The following is a 23,271-nucleotide window of genomic DNA, read 5'->3' on the forward strand; positions in this document are numbered from 1 at the left end:
TTTTATTATATATAATAATATATCCTTTGAAATAATTTATTGTATAAAATCTGTATCGTATTTGATTATTATTTATTAACAGACGCCTTTTGTTTATGTACACATTCAACAATGTGCCAAATATCGAGTGCTCCACGATATGTGACATCGATAACATGTAACACACCCGGCATGTTTCAAAATGTACATACGAATAACGGAATAATGGACGCTACACGACACGTTATAAAACCGATAAAACGAATCACTTTCGACGCTGTGTAAAAACGGGTATACGATCGACAAAACTATGCTAAAAATGACCAGGCTAAAAAGCTTTTCGCATTTTCTGCAGCACGTACACTGCAAATATGCAAGGCACATATATGCAAGGTATATTTTCGATTACATTTGCTTATTTGTGCTTTAAAAAAAAATATATATGTATATATCTTTTTCCTCAAAGTGCTTTTTCAAAATTTGTTCAATACATTTAGCGAAACAAGCGTATCAAGAGATATGTGATTCAATATACGATTCAATATCGTTCACGAAAGCAACTCGATTGACTGTATAAAAATACTTTGCGTAAGAAGAAACAATCTCTTCGTGTATTCACTATTCCGAAAATATCGAGAGAGTTTACATTTGATAAATATGACTCGAAATGTGTAGAAACTTCTGAAATATTCAAAGAAGTCAATGTTATGCACAGAAGCACTCAAATTAGTATCTAATGAAAGATACATTAAATACATCAGTATCAGACTAATGAAAATACAATAGGAAATTAAAACTAACATTTTTAACATTTTTTACGTTGTTTTTTTGAAATCACGAAAGTATAATTATAATTAAAATTTGCTGGAGTACGGCGAATCAAGTTACTCAATATTGCATAACGATATGAAACGAACCATACATAACTTACAGTACTTACACAAATGTATAAACGAAATTACGTTACTCATAATATCAACAATAATATTTAGTCAACTCATTTTCAGCATGAATGCAATGTCATTAATATAACGTAATTGTAATATTAATTATAATGAAATTAATCTTTAGCTGGCGGCATTTAAATCTCATTCGATACCTCACGTTTATAGAGTTGAATTTATATTTAATGAAATGGGATAATAATATGTAAGACCTTGCAAATGTAATTAATTCTGGAAGAAAAGAGAGAAGAATTAAAATGGAATTATTTTGGAAAATTTTTCCTTTATATTGAAAAACAAAATATAAATATAAAAACAGAATTGATATTAAATTGAAAAAAGATTTCTTATTAGTTTGTAATAAATTAATATTAACAAATCAAAAATTGTTCATATTCTTTTTTTTCTTTTGTATAACTAAAATTTTATCGACATACAAATAACTGAATTTATAACAATACATTATGATCGGCAATTTTCTTAATTTATAAAATTACGTTATTTGTAAATATGTGCAAATGATCCAGCAAGACATCATTTCTATGCTGAAACATGAAATATCAAAAATTTTAGTTATTTGAAGTAAAAGTTGTTAGATCTTTCCTACCATTGTTGAATTTCCATTTTGTTTACGTAGATGTAATCGCGCAAATGTCTATATTTTATTTTAACTGCAACAATTATTTTTAGTCGCAGTGTTCCAAATAAACGCAAATTAAGAAATCTTCTCTTTTTCAGATTCTTAATATCACATAATTTTTGCAGTAAAGAATATAATTATAGCTTGGATAATATTTTTCAACAAGTTCTTCTCAGTGTTCTGAGATGTTTTTTAGCATCATTATTAAATTGTCGGTCAATTTAATTTGTGATGTTATTATTTTAGCCTCAATTTATTGATTTTATGATTGAGTTTTTTTTAATCCGACAATAATTGGCGCGCAGTTTATATAATTGGAAGATGTATTTCAAAATTTATACATGCGGATATATTAATTATTTATTATATAGACACAAAAATCTTATCGATAATCTTCAAGCGTACTTGATTCTTCTTTATTTATTTGAAATATAATTATCTTAGAAAAACATAAAAAAATTGTGCGTTACGAATGAAGGAATAGAGAAAGAAATGCGTGTTGATATTTGAATAAACGCACACATCATAATAAACTATAGACATTACAAAGGACGTTATGCTATTTTCATTCATATTTCGTCTGTCAAATGGAAACTGGCGCACGTCGGCTCGTCGATATTGCCTCCCTACCGCTTCAAGTACATTTTTCCCCCGGATGTGTCTCGCTTTCTGGAGAATCGGTCTCGCAGTGCGCGTTTACTTGACAATTCCATTACCGGGTGCTCTCCCGTTGGCAGAAAGCGAAGAACGCGCGCGTGCTGCTGTTCGATTAATCGAAAATAGATCGGTGCGCTGAATGCTCTTGCGATCGAAAGCTATCGCCGACACACGGCTTCCAATTCGCGTTTTCCGAGCGAAAGCTCGACGAGTCGCGGTCGAGTTTTCCTGTGGTAACTCGTTTCTAGTGCGACGAGTGCGGATCGCTTCGATGAAACCACGAGAATTTAACTGACGTGCATTTCGATTGCACTTGGACAGTCTCTCTCTCTCTCTCTCTCTCTCTCTCTCTCTCTCTCTCTCCCCCCCCCCCTACATAACTACTTTATTACACAGAAATAATGTTTAATGACGATATATACAGATTGTATGACTGCAGGTTACTGCTAATTATCTTCCACATCATTTCATGGTCTCAATAATCGATATTCTCTAATAACTCTGCATATGTTCTACAAGCGGAATAAACGCATTTAAGTTAACCTTTATTAACATGGAAAAAACGATTTACTGAAATAAAATTTTATCCTGAAAATAATTTTGTTGGATTAAAATAATTTTATTGGAAACTCAAGCATAACGAGCTACAAAAAAGTTTTAACATTCTTGTAAGTAGTATGAGCATCCTACATAATTATTTTGATAGGCAAAATAGCCAAAAAAATTATTTTCACATACACACAGATCCGTATTTAGCTTTTTAAATATTTCAACAAAACTTTTCTTTTTGTATACGTATACATTTACAGAATTCTTTAAATTCTTACATTTTATATTATATCATGGCAATCTTATACTTTTCATTGCAAAAATCGGTAATCAGAGAAATTGGTGAAAGCAATTTTTGTTTCACTACTTCTAGCTTGTTCCTTTGTTGTCTTTTGCAATTGACGAGAATGCAGTTGGCATGGCACATAAAGTAAAGAGCAAGAATTGGCGAGGAAGAACTGGCGTGCTTGCAACCATGAAAGAACGTCGCTTTTACACCTATAGTTTGGCGTCAGAAAGAATAAGAGCGTGCGAAACGCTCGCTCGCGCGTGTACGTGTGAACGCGAGAAGCGGTTGACGGAGACACGAGTGTCTTTTTTTCCACGAAAGCTCCAGACTCCCGCAAACGTGACTGAGATGAAAAATTGTCTCACCGTCTCTTGTCGTCCTCGCGAATTACCTACGTCGGCGGGAAAGCGGTTTATGTAACGTCTCCGACGTTTCTTCGGATATACGTGGTACACTTACCAATACAATACGTTGTGACTGCACCGGTGATTTTACCTAGTGAATATCAAAACAACCGGTTGGAGGACATGGAAACTTATCTCTGTAAACTTTAAAAGAAAAAGAATTACCTTTGCAGAATTTTATCCGAAGAGAACGGAAGATGTATAATTTCTACAAGTTCAATTTATCGTTAAGTGTAAGGATACACGAATATGTTTTTGATTTCTATAACCAAACAATCCAATCCAATGTATTATAACTCCGGTAAGACTAAATGTCTAGAAGTAGTACATCATATCGAACAGACACGAGAAAAGAAAAACATTTACGAAGCACATTGAAACATTGAAACTCGTAGAATTTGTATTCGCGCGAGCGCTCGTGCGTCAAAACACAAAGATCAGCTTGTCTAACTTGTAAAGCTCATATTTGGAATTCGCTACGGTGTCCTTCGACGTCAATCTCACGCGTCGTCGGCGCCGTCGCGGTTTCACGAATTCACAAATTACGCGTCGGTATAATTCGGCGCGAATTTACGGTCGCCGCGTATCGGGCTATTCTGGGTGTACGCGAGCGGCCATCCAAACACGAGGCGAAAATGGAGGCACGAACGTACGGGAATTAACGATGTACGGCGTGTGTGCCCTCAGCGAAACGCAAATAGCAATGCGAATGCAACGGCAGCCTGACGAGATTCGCTCGACCTGCGAACGTGTCAAACCCGTTCGAGCGATCCACGTGTGCTGTCCGTCGACGCACGTGCGTCGGTGTACAATCAACGAGATTGCAACTGGGGATGCATGGAATTTAATAGGATATTGATATTTTTATTTGTACGACGTTGAATGTACTGCACAAAAGCGGCGGATACATGAAAAATGCTCGATATTATCGATACTTTACACCAGTACAGGCGTTGTCTGTGACAATCGAGCGGACCACATTTCTGCAACAGCAAATTAAATTCAATGCGAATAATTGGTATCTATCGTAAAAACCGTGCGCTGGTAGGATTTTTTTTAATTATTTGTGTAGGATTGAATCAGGATTTAATATATATAAAAATCTTTTAATATGTACAATTTTTCTATTTTAAAATATTTAATAGTACACTGTTAGAAATGCTTCCTTTACGTGTAAATGAAGCTCGTAGTTATGAATGAATTAAAAGTAATGATTAGTAATGAAAACTAAGTTACAGTAGTTATTTAAATGTAATGAACGTGTACATATTAAATTTCATCAAATTTTATGAAAATGTATTAAATTTCATGTACATGTACATAAATATACTTTCCAGTTATAAATACATTAAATTTAATGTAATGTTATGAAATTAAATTCAAATTGTGTAACTTAAAAATACGTCAAATTTCATGAAATTTTTAACAGCGTACATTAAATGTTAATGAAATTCAAAAACATTTCTAACAGCGCAATATATAAATTAAACTAGAATACAATATGAATAAATCAAAGTAAAGAAGAATTAAATACGAAAAAAAGATTAAAATTTTATTAGGATTTTACATTAAGATTTCTATCTAATCGAAATCTTAATTTATAACTTGCAATTGATGTAATATAGTTTGATAAAATTTTCGAAATATTAAAGTTGAATACTGAACATACCTCCTGGTTTATTTAAAGTAAATCAAATAAATAATGAAGAGTCAAATATAGTTGAGATTAAATTTTGTCTAATAATGTATAAATTTATATGTATAAGTTTTTAAATAGGTATATAAAAAATGTATTGATTACTATCGAACTGGAAACACAATCACGAACTATTTCAAATCTGACAATAATCGGCGCACTGCAGTTTATATAATTAGAAGAGATATTTAAAAATTTACGCATATGATTATTATTAAGCATTAAGATCTAATTTCGTCTAAATTTGCTTTTACTTAACTTTTATTTGATTTACTTTAACTAAATCAAGTTTTATTCAACTTGATATTTTGAGAATTTTACTAAACTTTAACTAATTAATTGTGCAAGTTATAAATTAAGATTTCGATTACAATAGAAATCAGGAGAGGTAGTATCTTGATTTTAATATATGGAAATGACATAAGATTTTGGGCACATTAAAATATTATAAGAGAAGAATAAAAGAGAAATTATAAGAAAAGGATAAATGTTGTAAAAGAAAGATAAAAAGTTTTTTCTTCATTCAAACAGTTCTTTATATCTTACAAATATAATTGTATGTTTTGTATGAATTCATCCATCAATGTAATTATAGTCTGAATCGTTTTCGCGCTTGACAGAAAGTTCGCGTCATCCAATAAATATGCAACAAATAATACAGTGAAACGGATATAATTAATGGATAATCTTCGATGTTTCCTTCGGGATATCATCCATCATAATGTTCCCGCGAGAGTAATCTTACTGGTAGCAATATCAACATCGTGGAAAGTGTAAATGTAACGTTGTGGGATTGACAGGAATAGACGCAAAAAAGAAAAAAAAATTTCCTTAATTTTTCTGTACTCGGATATTTATTTCAAAGTATATTTATAGATATGTGCCACTTTAATCTTAATTAACTTATTTACATCAATAACATTCTCGCATTGGAAATTTCAACTATTCAGGAAACGCGTAATGCGAACGTTCTTCTCCATGAAGAAACATAAATATCCTTCTGATTCGGATAGTCAAGATTAATGATTTCTTTCTCAGAAAGTAGTAGACATTTTCGCAAATTATCCGAGTGATAAGGGAAAACATCTCGACGTTCCACAGAGAGATACAATTCAAAGCCGTATCTTTCCGCTCATAGAAATATAATGCCACAATTAGATGCGCGTTAATGTACGCTTCGAGGGGCACTCTAGCTAAACGGGAGCTTGGTCGTCGCCTACTTTGACATCACAGAATGGGAACTTTGGAAATGCGCCCGTGTGGATAATTCGACAACGCGACTGCATACCTTATTCCCGTACACCGCCATTCCTATCTCTTTCTCTCCATTTCTCTTCCTGTTCCAACAATGTAGATGAAGCCACAGCTTCTAAATTTGATTCTCATAATTGGAAAATTTGGCTAATTATACCAGAGAGAAGCAAATAAATTATATAACCACAAGATGCAATCTAGATGTAAATTGCAAGAATTGTAATTAGCAAGAAAATATGATATAAAATATAGATACATAGATATTAGAGAAATATCTCTTAAAATTGAAAGTGTAAAAGATAAAATATATAGTACACGATCTTTTATTTCGTTAAAATATATTCAGAGAAATATTCTGCAATATCTTATAGTGTTATCAATCAATACATAATTATCTCGTAATCCGCACGTACAAGATCCACGAATCACGAGACTAGATGTGCCACTAATTGATTAACGTTGACAGTGTAGCCGGCCAGCCGCTAATAATCGCGATGCCGCATGAACTTCAACCTCGATAAGAAGCGACTTCCTCGATCGATGTGCCCGCCGCGGCGGTTAATTAATGTTCTCGGGTATTTGCGTCGTGAGACAGGGCCAGATCGATAAATTTAGGATGGTGTGGAGACTAGTTTGCGTGTAACATAAGATAATTGCCGGTAAACTATACGAAGATCTATTTAATTATCAAGCATTTTTCAACTAAAACAAAATTTAAATTAAACTGATTGTTAACACTTAATAAGTTTATACAAAATTAATGTATGCAACAAATTGTTTGTATAATTTATGATATTGAAATTCCTAGAAATATCTAGAAATTTCCTCGAAATTTACCGTAATTTCATATAATAAAATCGCATGATCAAAAAATAATATGTTTCTGTTCTTTTTATATCATATATTTACATATACGGGATTTTCGAAAATCGTAGTACAATCGGGAAGAGGATCAGTCTACATGAAAAAATAAATAAAGAAAACAGAATAAAATTTTTTTATTGGACAATTTTTGAGTAATATTTTTAACAATTTATAAAGTAATAAAATTTATCGTGCGTGAATATCCTATTTTCTTGTATATTATATTCTCGATTATATCCAATACAATAAACACTAACATGAATAGAAATAATAGTCTATAACAAGATTTGTCGAGATATACAGCGAATTCAATTGGACACACTCAATACACACTAGTTGACTAGTGTATATTAAAATACACAAATTAATGCAGAGATGTGTGTATTTAATATAAATATAGAAATGAGTTGAATCATATAAAATACATTTCAATACATTTTATTGTGTCAAATAAAATATGTATATCATATAATTCGAAATATTTGCTTCTCATTTTTACACTCAGTTTAAATCAATGTATGACAGTGTTAATGCATTAATGCGTATTATTACGTGCCCAATTGAATTCGCTAATAATTAAGTGCATAAATACCTAACAAATATTTAAAGTCAATTTTCCCGAAAACAAATCTTGTGTGAAAAAATTTTATTCTACATTCTCAATCTATTTCTTCACGTAGAATCATCAATAATCTCCTCTTTCCAGTTGTATCACAATATCTGAAATCTTGTATAATTTTTTAAAATAATATTTATATAATATAACATCACATAGAACAATAATCTTAAAATTATAAGTTAAAAATAAATATCATATTTTATATATTAATATGTTTGTCCTACATAAACTAATATTACTACACTAATTAATAGAATTCGGTTTTGAATAAAAGAAAAGGACATCCGAATAAAAACTTGAACTATTTTCCTCAGTAATCTTCTCCTTATATTTCCTTTTCGTATCAACGTATAAAGATAGATTGGCAAGAGCCTTTCATTTCTGTCTTGTACTTAACTTATTATAAGATCAATAACTCCACCACCCACAGGCCGGAGTTGTCTTGCTCAATTTTCCCGCCTTCATTTCACAGATGTTGCGCGTATGTATCAGCCTTATTCGTGAGTTTGCAAGTTCTGAGACCGCGGAACAAGGTACTTTAAACTGATTGCGAGTGATGTGCTGGTATATCATACCTAACACACGACGTAGCAATCAACCTGCTGTGGTGCCTTGAGTTTTGATATAACTATAGTACAGCATTCTCTATGCATTTATGAATACATTTACACTCGACCCAGCAAAACGCGAGCGTAATATTCTATTAGAATTAGGAAAACATATATCGGCCGTGTGATAAACCAAAATGTACAGTTAATATTTGATGATAAGATAACTTTGTACCGGAAGGCCATTTATGAAATTACTCCCTTTGGAGAACCAAATATTTCCCGGGTATCCTTCAAGTCTGCGAAATGGCCGGGCGTGTTCCCTTCCAATCTAATAAAAACTTCATTCTCTCCGTTTCAGATTCGCTCGGTGTCCAATCCTCGTACGAAGACAGTTTACTACTCGGTAAGTCTATTAGCCAAACAAATTAGACAGTTTCCCTTCCGTCTGAGTTCTGCATGTCGCGCGTCGACGAAATACAGCCTCCGTGTATTTCTGCGTACGGCAGTATCTGCACGATAATCGTACACCGCTGTACCGAAGGTAATGAAAATTGCATGGATAGATGCGTTGCGCAACTGTAATCCGAGCCGCGTACAAACACGCGGCCAAGCCTCGGGCTCGTGTATGAGCCTCCACACGAGCCAATGCACTGGGAAGGCACTGGAAAATACAGAGACGAAACCGAGTTAACTCATAGCCTGGCGCAGCTATTTACCGACGCAATCGTTCGTAACCTGAGCATCGTCGTTCGCTAGGAAAATACGAGGAAGTTCTCGAATCAGACCCCGGCGGAACAGTCGAGTTGCAGAGACACGCTTGAATTGCATACCTTTCTCACTTCGTCCGTTCCGATCCGTTGTTCGAATCGATATCGCGATTGCGCGCGATCGTGCTGAATTGCCTCCCTTATCCAGGGAAATTCCTCGGCAAACTTTTAATCTACTCCGCGAGTGAGCCCGATCCTCCGAGCTTCATTCGCTTCGCTTTCCGCACTCTTTTTCTCTATCGTTTTCCTCCTCTAATGTACTAATGCACGCCGCTATTCTCGATACTGCACCATCATCCGCGACTGCTTTTTATTCCGCGCGAAAACTCAATTAATCTCAAGATGTTCCGTTCTTTTTCCGCTGTAGAAGAACATCCTCTTTCTTTATCGATCATCGCTTTCTAAACATCCCTTTTTATCTCATTTGCGCAACATGTTTTTCAACTTGAAGAATTTGATATTTCATTTGCTGTATGTATGTACACACATATATATATATATATAATTAATAATTTTATTCATTATTTGTCATAATTTCCAAATATTAAAAATAATATCTTGACAATTAAATTCTATTATTCTTGACAATTGAATAATATCTCTTGTTTAATATTATATTATACATATAATATTGTATTCACAATCTAAATCTCCGTGAAATTTTAGCCAAAGTTGACTTTTAATGTAAATATTATAAATATACACTCGCAATTAAAAAAGTGTAAAAATGTATAAATATTACATATACTATAAATTAGAGAATTACACGCTGTTATAAAATTTTCCGCATGTTTTTCGTGTAGTTTTTAAACCATATTTCAAACTCGCCGCACATAAATTCAGACCATAAATTCCGACAAATCGTTCAGTTTTTCCGATAGAAAAAAGTTACTACGCCGTTTCCAACAATCGACCAAGTTATCGCATTGTTGTTGAAGTTATCCGTTGTTGAAGTTATCCGGATGATTTCCTTCTTCGAATCACGCACATAACCTGCCGACACAACCGAAATGGGCTCCGAGGTTCTAATTTCGACCAAATCCGTTTTACTCTCCCTACTCGTCCATTTCTTTTCCCTCGTGGCAGTTGTATACGTCGATTCTTTCCCCAGCCAGGGTTAGATAATTGCTTTCCCTATCCAAACGTTGTTGTTCTTACAAAGATGAATAGTTCTTCGTTTCTGCAGAAGAGCTCATTAATGTTTGCTTTGTTAAAAATTTAGGATATAAATTCTTCAAAATTTTTTAAATAATAACGTAATTAAATATTCTAGTTCCTTTTTAAGTATCTAGTAAATTCAAGGTTTTAACAGATACTCTAGTTTTAAGTATATTCACATAAATGCAATACGATTTTTAAGATACATCTTTTCCAATTTAATTGAACGGTTTATATGCATCTGGAAACATATTTCCTAACATTATATTACCATGTTCGTTCTTGACGACGATTTTTCATCATTAAACTTTGTGAGAAATATAACAAGAAGAGGTGACCAAACTTTGTCTATTAGTTTGCGACCCGATGTAAATATACATGAGCACGTAAGCAGGAAACCTCTTAGCAGTGCTTTCAACTATCTCGAAAGACGCAATTACATATTTCTTAATGCGTACGGCGTACGTGCTTAGGTTACATGCTGCTTTTGTCTCTTAAGATAACGACGACATTACAACAAGTAGATCGACCTTCTAGAAAAAATATCTATATAAAAATAATTATAGAATGATAATTAATAATAAATAAATAATAATTAATAATTAATAAATCATTTGTTTCTGTTAGTGAAAGATGGCATACAACATTTTTCCATGTTCTAAAAAATGTTCATGTAATGTTAAAATGTTAAAAATAACCAAGACGATTATTTTGACAATGACGATTTTTTAAGTACACGCATTTTACCTCGCATTTTATATTCTTCATGAAATTAAATCTCAGTAATAAACTAATCATATAGGTATTTGTTGTGAACTAATTGAAATTAGATGTAAGCCTATTTTATTTCTTGATATATTTAGAATTTATTTTCTTGGGAATTTGTGATTAATGTTAATTCATTGTTAACAAAATTCTCTGTTTTTTATTAAGTCATGGATAACATATTTATTCATATTCGGAGAGTAACAGTTTTTGCACATTACAATCGAAATAATTTACGATCTTTTAATACGTTAAACGTCATTTCTTTTTTTTTTTGAGACAAACATTATTTTCTTTCGAGTTAAGAATCTGTAAAAATGGCAGAAGGGTCGTATGCATTATCCAAGATTCCTGCTATTCCCTTGAGAATGTAAGACAAGCAGACCTAATGCTCAGAGTAGGAATATGGCAGCAGCAGTCGCGAAACATTTGCTTCTTTAATCTAACGTAAGACGGTGCCTGAGGCGGATTATTGAATTGTGAAGACTGCTCTCTTCAGTAATAATACGCCTTATTCGCGAGCTAATACTTTTCTCGATTAAAAAAAAAATAAGGAAAGAATTTCCCGATACGCTTATTGTTTCGTCAAATTGCTCGAATATTAAATTACATAACAGATTATTGCTGTTAAGAATTTTGCTAAAACAACAATACGAACTGAAATTCGTTTACAGAATATAATTTACTAAGTTATCGTAAAGATACAAAAAATATGTACAGGCACGTAATACCAACAATAATTACTAACAATGAGTACAATTCTAAATAATGATTTCTCTCTCTCTTTCTCTCTCTCTCTCTCTTTCTCTCTCTCTCTCTCTCTCTCTGCTGTACTTTTAATCAAGCGTATCTACAGATTGGATTTACCATTTGGAGAGATATCAAGTGTTCCTTTCTCACGAACGTCCCCTTCGTTAATGCGTTATGCAATCTGTTTTTATCAGATATTTATTCAAGATATTCTAAATGGAAAGATGTAGATACGACGAGACGTTGATATTGCATCCAATCTAAACATAATTCTCCTCTTGAGATTTACTCTCTGCCGGTAATTTGCAGACTATAACCAGGCGTATTGCGAATGTTTAGATTTTTCTAGGTGACAAAAAAGAGAGAATGGGGCTTACTTTCTATTCTGTGCACGCTCGAACGTGAATCGCTTCCGTAGTTATGACATCCAATATTGTCGGATATGTCCTGCGATGTGAAAAATATCACCGGCGCAGATGCGCTATTATATGAGCGAAAAATAAGATGCAGGCAAGATCGGTTGATCTGCCAACCCTCCGTATAGTTTCCGCGGAAACAAGCGGCTAGGGCTAGTAAGAGCGTCTTATCCACCCCAAAGAGAAGGACCCATCTTTCCGGTTGGCGATCCGCGAAGTAGAGAACCCCTCTATTCACTCCATCTACTCTCCCTCATCTTTTCTCTCACCATCGAAGAAATCGATTTCCTTCCGCCTAGGGGAACGACACGGTTCTCGCAAAATAGCTAGTCGCATTTATTCTAACGACTCCCAGCAGAGTCGGCGAATGCTATCGAGCAATGCGACAGTCTCTAGATTTTAGAGTTAACGTCACAAGTACGTACATCGCGTAAACCACACAAACTATATACAGCGTATAACATAAATCAAAAGAGCATTTAATTTTAATTAATGATTTTAGTATAATTTATATTTTCTAATCACTTTTGTTGACTACAAAAGTTTTTAACAGAAACATTCTTTATATTTATCTTTGAAAAATGTGTAAGTATTAAATCTTATTATCACGAAATATTTATAAAAAAATATATTTAAGTAGAATATAAAAAGAAAGTGATGACCTTTCATAATAGTAGTATACATATAAATATTATTATTAATGGCAGCTTTTAAGTAAATTTATTGTTTTTTTTTTAAACATATATATATTTAAGACATGTTTAATTGATATTATAATAACATTTCTTATTTGATTTATGTAACAATAATTTTCTGTAATTTTAAAAAGCAGATAAAAACAATAGGAACTCGTTTACGTACAAGAATCTGAAAGCAATCATTGAAATCGATTTTCTTAAGATTAGGGGAATGACTTGCCTCTTGCAAGATACCTAAGAATATTTATTTTTATGGTGCTGAAGGAAAGTGAGTATAAACGATGAAATAAACATATAATAATGATTCGATATTGGGGGAAAGCTCCGAGGGCTCTTAAGCTATCTAGTTGGAGGATTTGAAGGAGCAAAGAAGATATATATTCATAATGTAAAATATACTTTGGACATCAAACGTACTAGCAATCATTGTTTTTATTGCTAATGAAATCTTCGAGTTCGTAGATATCAAAAGAATTATATTATTAAATTTATTGGAAGCTTAATATCAAAATTAATTAAATGCTGAATATTTTATGCAAACTATATCATGATATTAATTCATCATATTGTATTAATATAGCTTATATTCCCATGAATTATATTTATCTATCTTGTATTGATGATCTTTTAATATCTATTTAAAAGTTTAACATTTACATAAATTAATCAAACCCTCGATATTTAAATCTAGACTTTTTAAAAATACATATTAAGAGCTTATTAATACAATTTAGATAAATAAACGTGACTTGTAGATGAAACAGAAGATGTAATATAACACGATAGATCAATAATGTGATATAATTTGCGTAAAATGTCCACAATAGTAGCGTTATATTATTTCTTTTGTTTTCGTTCTTTTATTTAAATTATTTATTTTGAAAAATCTTTATATATTATTCGTATCTTTATTTTTGAAAATTTTTCAACGAATTTTTAGCTGTCGTATCATCACCTAAGACATTTCTTTCCATAGGAAGAATTTCTATCTTGTGCATGTCACCTGTAGAGAGGATTCGCAATTCAGTCTTCGAGATCGATTTTCTTGAGATTAGGGTCCACTAAGCCGGAGCTCCATTGCATTAACTTCTTTTTTTTACGAGGCTAGGGCGCAACATCGATTCTAATAACATATTCCACCGCGTGACGTTCTTTTACTCATCAAAATGCATGCGTTCAAGAATGTAATATCGTTCGCGCTAAAACCTGTTCTTGAAGGCCTTGTTATTACAAGGAGAAATTTTCACCCATAAATCTTCTCCTTTATTCGCAAGACGAATAGTTACAATTTATGCATTTCACGAACGATTCTTAAGAACAGCGTAGCTATATAAATTAAAAATCTTTGCAATATTTTCTTTGTTGCGTACTGCTTGAAATCACAATGTAATGAGAGAGACATTGTTTTTTTATTTACAGCGAATTGTTTGCTTGTGCTTATTCTTGCAAAAGTTTTCTTTCTTTACTTATTACTTTAGCAAAATACGTTTATTAAGTGTGCTGATGGGAAAAAGGAAGAACGTCTATATAATTTGTGAGAACGACATCACTAAAATTACCGCAATAATTAAATATTAAACAACGTTTGATATTCATTTGATATCCGTTAAGGAAATAGGACGAGACACTGAGTACTAGCTGTATTTCTACGAGGGTGTCGTAATGGTCGATGACTTTATTGCGTTCCATTTGGTCTACAAAGTCGTAGGATACGCGAAACGGACACTTTCTCTATCAAACGGGAATGTATTCTCGAACACGATACTACGCTCGATTTGTTATACGGCGGCAATAAGTTTTCGCCGGAACGAGATTGGCGCAGCGAGATCGGCGCTACGACAGTTTCGATGTTCTATTTATTAAGACGTTATTTATAAACGACATCAGATTGTCGTTGAAATAAAGCGGTCCTTTATATACGTCGTAACCTCGTTTCACAAAAGTATTCTAACTTATCACAATAAACCGAGATGTGACAATATACAATTTCTTACAATCACGTCATATTTCAAATGTAATTTCAACGACGAATTTCATTTCCCAGCAGAAAATGTTAATCATATTTTGAATCCATCGAAACGACGAATATAACAAACCGCGTTTCTTTCCGACATAAATATCACACATATCCCGGTTCTACGAGAATGGATGAAAGCGAAAGCAATTACGATACGCATTGATAATTCCGTCAGACGGAGAATTTTCTCGGACAATTCTCAGCGGACGCGACCAGCGTGCAGTTCTGCGTGCAGACGTTAAAATTAAATACGCTCGCAATTAATCTCGCATTTATGAGATTGTCGCGGGATATCGAAGGGTCAGGCGGCGTCGACGCTGAAAGCGTCGGGACGTCCAGAGAGAGAAGAGAGGAGAAAGAGAGAGAGAGAGAGAGAGGGGGGGAGGGGGAGGGTGAGAGGGTGAAAATTGTGTACATGCACCTACATCCAGCGTTCCAGGGCGAGGGATGTTCTGTAGCCATGGTGACACGCTGACTCATAGGACGGACCACTGACGCCGGAAGATGGTTCCTGGGAGAGGGCGGAAAATCCTTCGAAGGATTCCTTGCAGCTTGATCTATTATTCCACGCGACGGGCGTGGGCGACTGTGATCCGTGCAATGACCTTGGCAATGTCCTATAACCTCGAGAAAACTACATCACAACGCGAGGGGAGCCGGCATTCTCTTTTGCTCTTTTTTTCCTCGGCCGCTTTTATAACCGTATGAAGATATGTATCCCGAGTGTACGAAGATATGTGATACTTTTTATATTCTTCCGTGTGCTTATACGTTTATTAACTTTCTGTAAAATTATGGTTATATACTCTTTCGACACATTTTCACGTTATTGTAATGCGTGAGAGTGAGCTGTAAGAAATAGTAGAAAACTTGAAAGTTATTTTAAATACTAATGATATAAACGTATTTTTATCATTATTAATAGATATTTACATGATTTATTTTGAATTTATAAAAGAGTGAGATTCAAAATATAGTTTTTATATCATATTTTTAAAATTTACGAGTAAATAAATTGCATTAAATGCATTTAATGACACAACTGCTTATTAAACGGCTAATTGTAACAGTTGAATGTGATTATCTTTAAAGAGAACGACATTAAATTTTTAGACTTTTTAATCGTCAAATATTATGATTAAACATGAAAAATACGTTTTAAAAATGCAGATTATCAATACAAATTAGCTATCAACATTTAAAATATCTAAATTGTGATTCTATGCTTTTACACAACAATATCACTTAAAACTGTAAATATTATAAAATATTTTAGATTCTAAAAATAAAAGGATCCAAAGGCTTCAAAGGACATCACGAAATGTATGCACAATAAAGAATAAATTATTACTAATATATTGCTAACAAATAGCTGCAAATACACTTGCAGTGATAACAGGACGATACGTATTATACTAAATATATGCAGTACCTATTACGTGAGACAGATACGAGACGAGGAAAGGGATGATAGAACGTGGCCTTAAACTTAGAGATTCTTTCGACGTAACGAAGATAAAGTACTGTGGCTTGAAGGGTCTTGTCTGATCTCCACAGTCACGCAAGGTATGTACTAACGATTCGAAAAATACATCTTCGTTGTATCTTATGAAGAGTGATAATCTATGAAGATGAGAATCGGTTCTCTTTGTCAATCAATTATATAAATGAACTATTAAACTGTACAGACAGTATACTTATTTTTCTCTTTCCTTTTTGATATGCTTGATCTTTTATCAGCTTACAATTTCTAGGTCATTATAATAATAAATCGTAATACTACATTTATGACTAATAATAAAATCATAATCAGATCATAGAATTGCAATAAATGAAAAGTCTTGCATCAAGACTGTCTTCATACTTTCGGCGAGAGAGAAATTCTATTGTTGACACACGTTTTTCTGATTTATCGGTATGATTGGCGAATCGTTAACATCATTGAAGCCAGTAAAGGCTTCTATTATCTTCACGATGGCCGAGATGCTTTCGCGGGAAATAGGGCGTAAGTTTGATGGAGCTGATTACCTCGGAAGAGAACGGAGACTCTAATATTACTTACTGAATGTTCTTTTGTAAAATTGGAACGCTGATGTTGGGATTATCATCATAGTACGTTGGTTACAAGCAATACGATGCTTTACAAAAAATAAAAAAGTAAAAAAAGTAGACCGCGAGCACCAAAAGATTCGTATTTTTCTGTTCTTGACAGTTTTCTTTTCGCTGTTTTGAGGTATCAAAGCGTCGGATATTTCTCTTTTATTTCTCTATATCGAAATAATGCTGGATGATGCACGAAAGTAAAGAAGAAATTCTACTTGAATAATAATCGCAGGAGCTATATCCGTTCGCTTCCAAGATGAAAGAACAAAATATAAAGATGAAAAGAAATAGTATGCATGCCTGCTTCCATTCCAATACCACCATTTACAAACAAATCACTCTGGCTTTGTGGCAATTGAATGTAAACCTTATAGATGTTATTTAGCTTATGAAAGCTGTTTTAGTGAAAATTTTTCTCAGAATTTTTATACAAATTTGAATACTTTTCAGAAATATTATAAAAGCCTTTTTTTTGGAATCTTTCATATACTTATGTGAATTCTAATATATTCCAAGTATTTTTATTCTATAATTTTTATAAAAAATGTTTCAAATTTCATCATTTTATAAGATTTTTTTAAAAACTAGAGAATGAGAAATTTTAAAATATTTTAGAATTTAAGTATATATAATGAAGAATTTTATAAAAAAAAGATTATTTCTCAGTATTGTTGAAAAGAGCTCTATAAAAGATCTAAGAAATTTTCTAAAAAGTTATGGTTATATAAGAATTCTAAAAAATTCTGAAATTTAGATAAAAATTCTAAATAAATTATATAAAGGAGTCTAAGAAAAAAATTTTTATTAGACTGATTAATGAGATTAAACAATGCAAATGTTATATCGATTTGAGATATTATTATTAATATAACAATAAAATTCTACAATTAAATTTACATCTCGCGAATACGTATTTTTTTGAGAATCTGATACAAAGTAGTCGCTTAATTAAATTTCAATGATGCACCTGTAATTTCGAAAATATACTTAATTATGTTTTTTCTTACTTATTCTTTGTACTACCGACTGTTCGTTACGAAACTTACTTTCTTTTCTTTTTTTCATTATTGATGAAGATTTGTAAGTTGGAGATGTAATATTGGGATTCTGACGACGAGAATAAAGTTACCCACGTTACCCACGTTAAGATGTGCGTAATAAAGGCAAGGGAAAAGTCTTAAAGATTACGTAAAGCTACGAGGCAACGAAAAATGTACTGACAGTGAATTTATATCATTTCCTCAGGATTTTGGGCTTTGATACAGGAGAGGATTTTATTATTTCATGAAAGTCGTTGGCGACGAAAAGAAAATCCATGTGCTGTTCAGAAAAGACAACATAGAGGGGCTTTCGGCAGGGACTTTCCTATCATTTAAGAAAGTTTTACGTTTTCACGTGGTATAAAACAGTAGTACAAGAGTACTTTGCTTTCTACGTTTTAATCCTGTTGCTCTTTTCGGGTTTATTTTACCTCCCTAACATGTAATCTATTTTCTTACTAATTTTTTATTTAAAATTTTTTTCTTTGATATTTAATGACTTCATTTCTACTAATGTAAGATCTTTTTTCTAAAAAAATTTTTTATTTTTTGATCACATTAACGATATAACGGTATAGTAAATTTGAACAGAAAAAACAGCAAAATTAACAATCCGAAAAATATAACGTATGAAAAAATATACACCGTTACAAAGTTTTTGTATTAAAACATAAAAAAATCTGTAATAACTGTTAAAATATAACATATATTTATATATATGTAATCACTCTACTTGAATTTTTGTGCATATATTTAAAAAAAATTCGTATTCGAACCTTTCATATCTAGATTAAAGCTTTTATATCTAAATAAAGGCGATTAATGCTGGAGAGATTTACAAGCTCTTACATTTCAATCCTGAAATCTTGAACTCGTCGCCGACACGAAATCATTTGTATAGAGCGTGATGACTCCCAGGCATCCTTTAGAAGCAGAAAAGCAGTTCGAGCGTCGGCATTTAATCCGGGTGCGTTTGTCACGCGTGTCACGCACTTTACAGCCCCTCACGCTCCGGCAATTCCCTCTCGTAACGTTCAAGATCCTAGGAGGTCACCTCCCTCCTCTTCTTCTTGCTGCTCCTCCGCTACTTTACCTCCTTCTCCTCCGTCTCGTCACTCCATCCCTCTACTACCTTAGCTTATTCACGCGGGTGACAGAGCGTGGCGAAGAGACGGGACATGTCACAAAAGAGGGATAAACGTTTAACCCTTCTCGCGCGCGAATTTCAACTTGAGACTTGAATTTTGCGGAAAACGAGCTACGTATTCGAAGGGGTGATTTTCCTCCTTATGTTCTGAGGATAACATGGATTTGATGATGCCGATTCTTTCAAGAGATCATCTCGACATAACGCAAATAACACGTTTGCATTTCAATTGTCTGCAGGAACTTCTCTTATTCGGGAAAATTAAAATATGAAACTCTCATGGGTATCTATAACTTTAATCATTCACATCTCAAAGAGAGAGAGAGAGAGAAAGATATTAATGGGACGTTTACTCGAATATGCGATTGTCTAAAAAATTTAAAAGTAAAATTATTTTTTTTAATTTATTGTTGATTGAATTTATAAATGAATATACCTAACAAAATTCATTCAAATATTATGGAAACACAAACAATTTATATCAAAATAGCATGAGGAAAAGAGAAAAGAAAGAAGATTAATATTTAGTTTGGTTAATCAAATGATTTTCCAAAAAATGTTAAACAAAAGCTTTTATAAAAGCTTTAAGTTTTAAGCTTTTTCTTATTTTTTAAGCAAACCTTTTAATTTAGTTATTATGTTTAAATATGTGTGCGCGCGCGTATGTGTGTATGTGTGTGTGTGTGTGTGTGTGTGTGTGTGTGTGTGTGTGTGTGTGTGTGTGTGTATAAATTAATACAAAACGTAAATATATTATGATGCAGAAACATAAACAGTTTATATAATAACAATTCGAAAAAACGAATGCTTAGCCAACTCCATTTTTCATATCTTCGCAAAACTACACGAAACTATTCCTTACACTTTTCTTGAATAGTTGATTTCGAAATGACTGAAAGTGAATGACGCAAATTCGCTTTCAGATAACCAGGAATTTCCTTCCGCATGCAACGCGCGAGCGATCAATCATCATTTCGCGCTTTCCCTTGTGTGCAACCCCCCCATGTCGAAAACTACAATTACCCCCGTGTATCGGCTTGCATTCGAAGCGGGATCGTGAAACGCTGCGCGTTCGCGTCTTTGCGGCGTGAATATCCGTGGAACGTAACGTCGCGGTGAAAGGCTCGAAATGTCTCGTCGTCGCGCGAGCTTTTGCTGGAAAATGGATCGACATTTTACGTGCCTGCCTATGGGGAAATGTAGAAGGAACTTACTCGATTTTTTTCAAGCTATATAGACAGCGGAAATCGACTTGGTCGGAACAAAAGGCCATTGAACCCGCAGGATGGCGAGCCCCCGTGATGAATCATTGATTTAATCCACAATGGATAATCTACTGATGACGAGAGACCTCGTCGCAATTTTATAATCAATTAAGAAGGCGCTGTTGTGCGACGCCTCGTGGTGTAGGTACGGTACGGAGAATCGATAGGGTGGAAGTAAACGAAGAATCCCTTGCTAATGAGTCCATCAGTGGCGGCGTGAGGCGGGTTTAAAGCGCGTACCTGAACACCAGCATTCGAGTCTACGCCCCAGTCTGCGTTTAGAATACAGAAACTGCCACTTTATACCAACTTAACCGATGATTAATGAGAGGTGGAAGTAATTCGTTACTGTTCGTCTACTTAAGTCGCCTACCTTGTAACTTAGGTACTTTACACGTAGATTATTTCTTTAATTAGGTGTAAACAACTAACTTTAATCTAAAGTTGGATGGTACAACTCAAATATGAAAATTTTTTAAAGAAAATGATGCTCTTTCTCATTGATTCGAAAATATTATATGCATGACTTACGTAGAACATGACGTAAAGCAATTTTAAATTTTGTCATATCTACTTTTTCATCTTTTCATATTTTTGCCTTAATATCGTGCGATCTTTTGTACGCTACATGGTAGATGCACATTTATTCTGAAGAGAAGCTATCATGGGGTTTATAAACTGGATGCTTCTTCGGGCACTCTGCATACTCGACTTTATATGTTCTTTTTATCATTTTTCTTTGCTTGCAGGCAATAATCTTTGCTATACTCCCTACGGTTTAATAACACGACTCTTATGCACTTACACTTGAACTTCCGAGACTTGAACTTGCCGTGAGGTCTCGATAACAAGGTTTAGATTACCTTTCCAAGCAAATCGGATTCAAACTACTTAAGAAATACCAAATTAATTGTTGTTCCATTATCTGAAATGCACATCTATTTCAGAGAAACAGTCTTATGCAATGCAGAACTTCCTTCGTTTTTCAGCGATTTTTTTTTTGTCTGTTTCCGTCATGCAACATTTCGAAAAGCATATAAAGCTTATCAGTAGCAATTTCATTGTAAAGCCGCATGTTGCGCAGATATGTCACGCAAACGTCGCTTATCAAATTCATGGAAATCACGTCGAGTCCATTTGGAAAACGAGCCGTAACAGCAGCCCATTGCAATCGCGATGCAAAGTATTCAAAAGTTTACAGGTTCACAATTACGCTTGCAATTCGCAATAGATTGCGGTGGGATTGCGCGGCGTAAAGCGGAAAAATCGTACCCGCAACAGATGTTTGCAGTCTGCAATCGATTGCATGCAAATAGAGCATGTCCCAGTTCCTAGTTCCTAGTTTACGCGAGAGAATCGTACATACATATTTTCCCTTGGTGATATAAAATAGATTATTAAAATATTGTCGATTTGATATATATCTCAATAATACATGAATATTATTAAAATATTGTCGATTTGATAAGTATCTCAATAATACATAAATAAATACATTTAATACTAAATACTAATTGATTTATTTGTTGTTATAACATTTGTTATTATAACAAGAATTTATGTCATTCAAATGCCATTTCAAATAATAAGATTGAAAACACAAATGTTATAAAAGCATTGTATTTGGTGAAATATAATTAAGAAATGTTGTGCAATGCTCTGATATAAGCGATGATGAATTGCGGTTGCATGTGCAAGGATTTCTTAAAATATATCGCAAGATCGATCCAAAAAATCAATATAATTCGCGTTTTTGTTCATTGTGTCTTATTCTTAATGAACGTTTCAAAATGACTATTTGTGGTCAAGATTGAGCGAGATTAAGTTGAGTAATGTTTCGTAATTCCACAGTATCACAGTAAAATTAATAATGATTTGCCGACAAGAGAAGCATGATATATTTGTCAAACGAGATATAAAGTAGAAATATAGTCACAATGTCGGACTATCTTGTAGATGGGAGTGGTATTTCGATAACTAACGTCGGGATTGTAAATCATAAGATACGAGTTACAGCTGTTTCGATAACGTTATCAGTGAACGTATATTAATGTTCATACAGCCGTCTTGATATACGTTTCTTATAATTCGCATGTTTTATCAATACACATATAAATGTCTAATTTGAGAATATCTCTTTTATGATACTTTCATGTGTGGTGTATTTAATTTTTATAACAAAATTAATAACTTAAATTTGAATTGAAAATAGAAAAGTATATGGTTGGTCGAAATTTAAAAATAAATTTAAAAAGGAGATTCGAGTTAAGGTCAAGGACAATAAAACTTCAGATAGCAGATGTTATTTTGGATATCGGTACGGTTTAAATATTCAGAATATTCGGGATTATTTTAGCAACCGAATTCCGCAGTTGAATTCTGTTCAATATCAAAAATAATCAAATTATCGATTAATTATTCAAATTATAAATGATCGAGTACCCTTAAAATATTTTACAATAATACAGGCAGCTTTATTTGGAAGCGTTTCGGATTTCACTGATAGGAGAGAGAGTGGGGAAATTGCGAACACAAGGTAAATGTAAATGGTATTATTATAATATAAGTATTAGAGTAATGGTAATGTCTCATTCTCGCATCTAATGATTGTCCAATGTACGCTTAGTGCATTGTAATACGTGACCATAGAACTCATACGCTATTTAAGGTAAATATCATATTTTCGATGGTTTTGAGAG

General features: G+C 33.2%; 1 protein-coding gene across 7 annotated transcripts in view; it reads left to right on the forward strand.

The window, feature by feature from the left end:
- The window catches only part of tinc (transmembrane protein tincar), a 147,064-nt gene that overhangs the window by 60,903 nt on the left and 62,890 nt on the right, over positions 1–23,271 (forward strand). For 5 of the 7 annotated variants that reach the window (XM_087410345.1, XM_087410315.1, XM_087410337.1 and 2 more), the window contains exon 3: positions 8,805–8,849. The exons of the other annotated variants lie outside the window; for them this stretch is intronic. The gene's annotated coding sequence lies outside the window, so the exon portion shown is untranslated. The remainder of the gene's footprint in view (positions 1–8,804; positions 8,850–23,271) is intronic. 7 annotated transcript variants of the gene reach the window in all.

Source organism: Acromyrmex echinatior, chromosome 1, assembly GCF_024713525.1.
Source record: "Acromyrmex echinatior isolate Ae372 chromosome 1, ASM2471352v2, whole genome shotgun sequence".
Classification (NCBI taxonomy): Eukaryota; Metazoa; Arthropoda; class Insecta; order Hymenoptera; family Formicidae; genus Acromyrmex; species Acromyrmex echinatior.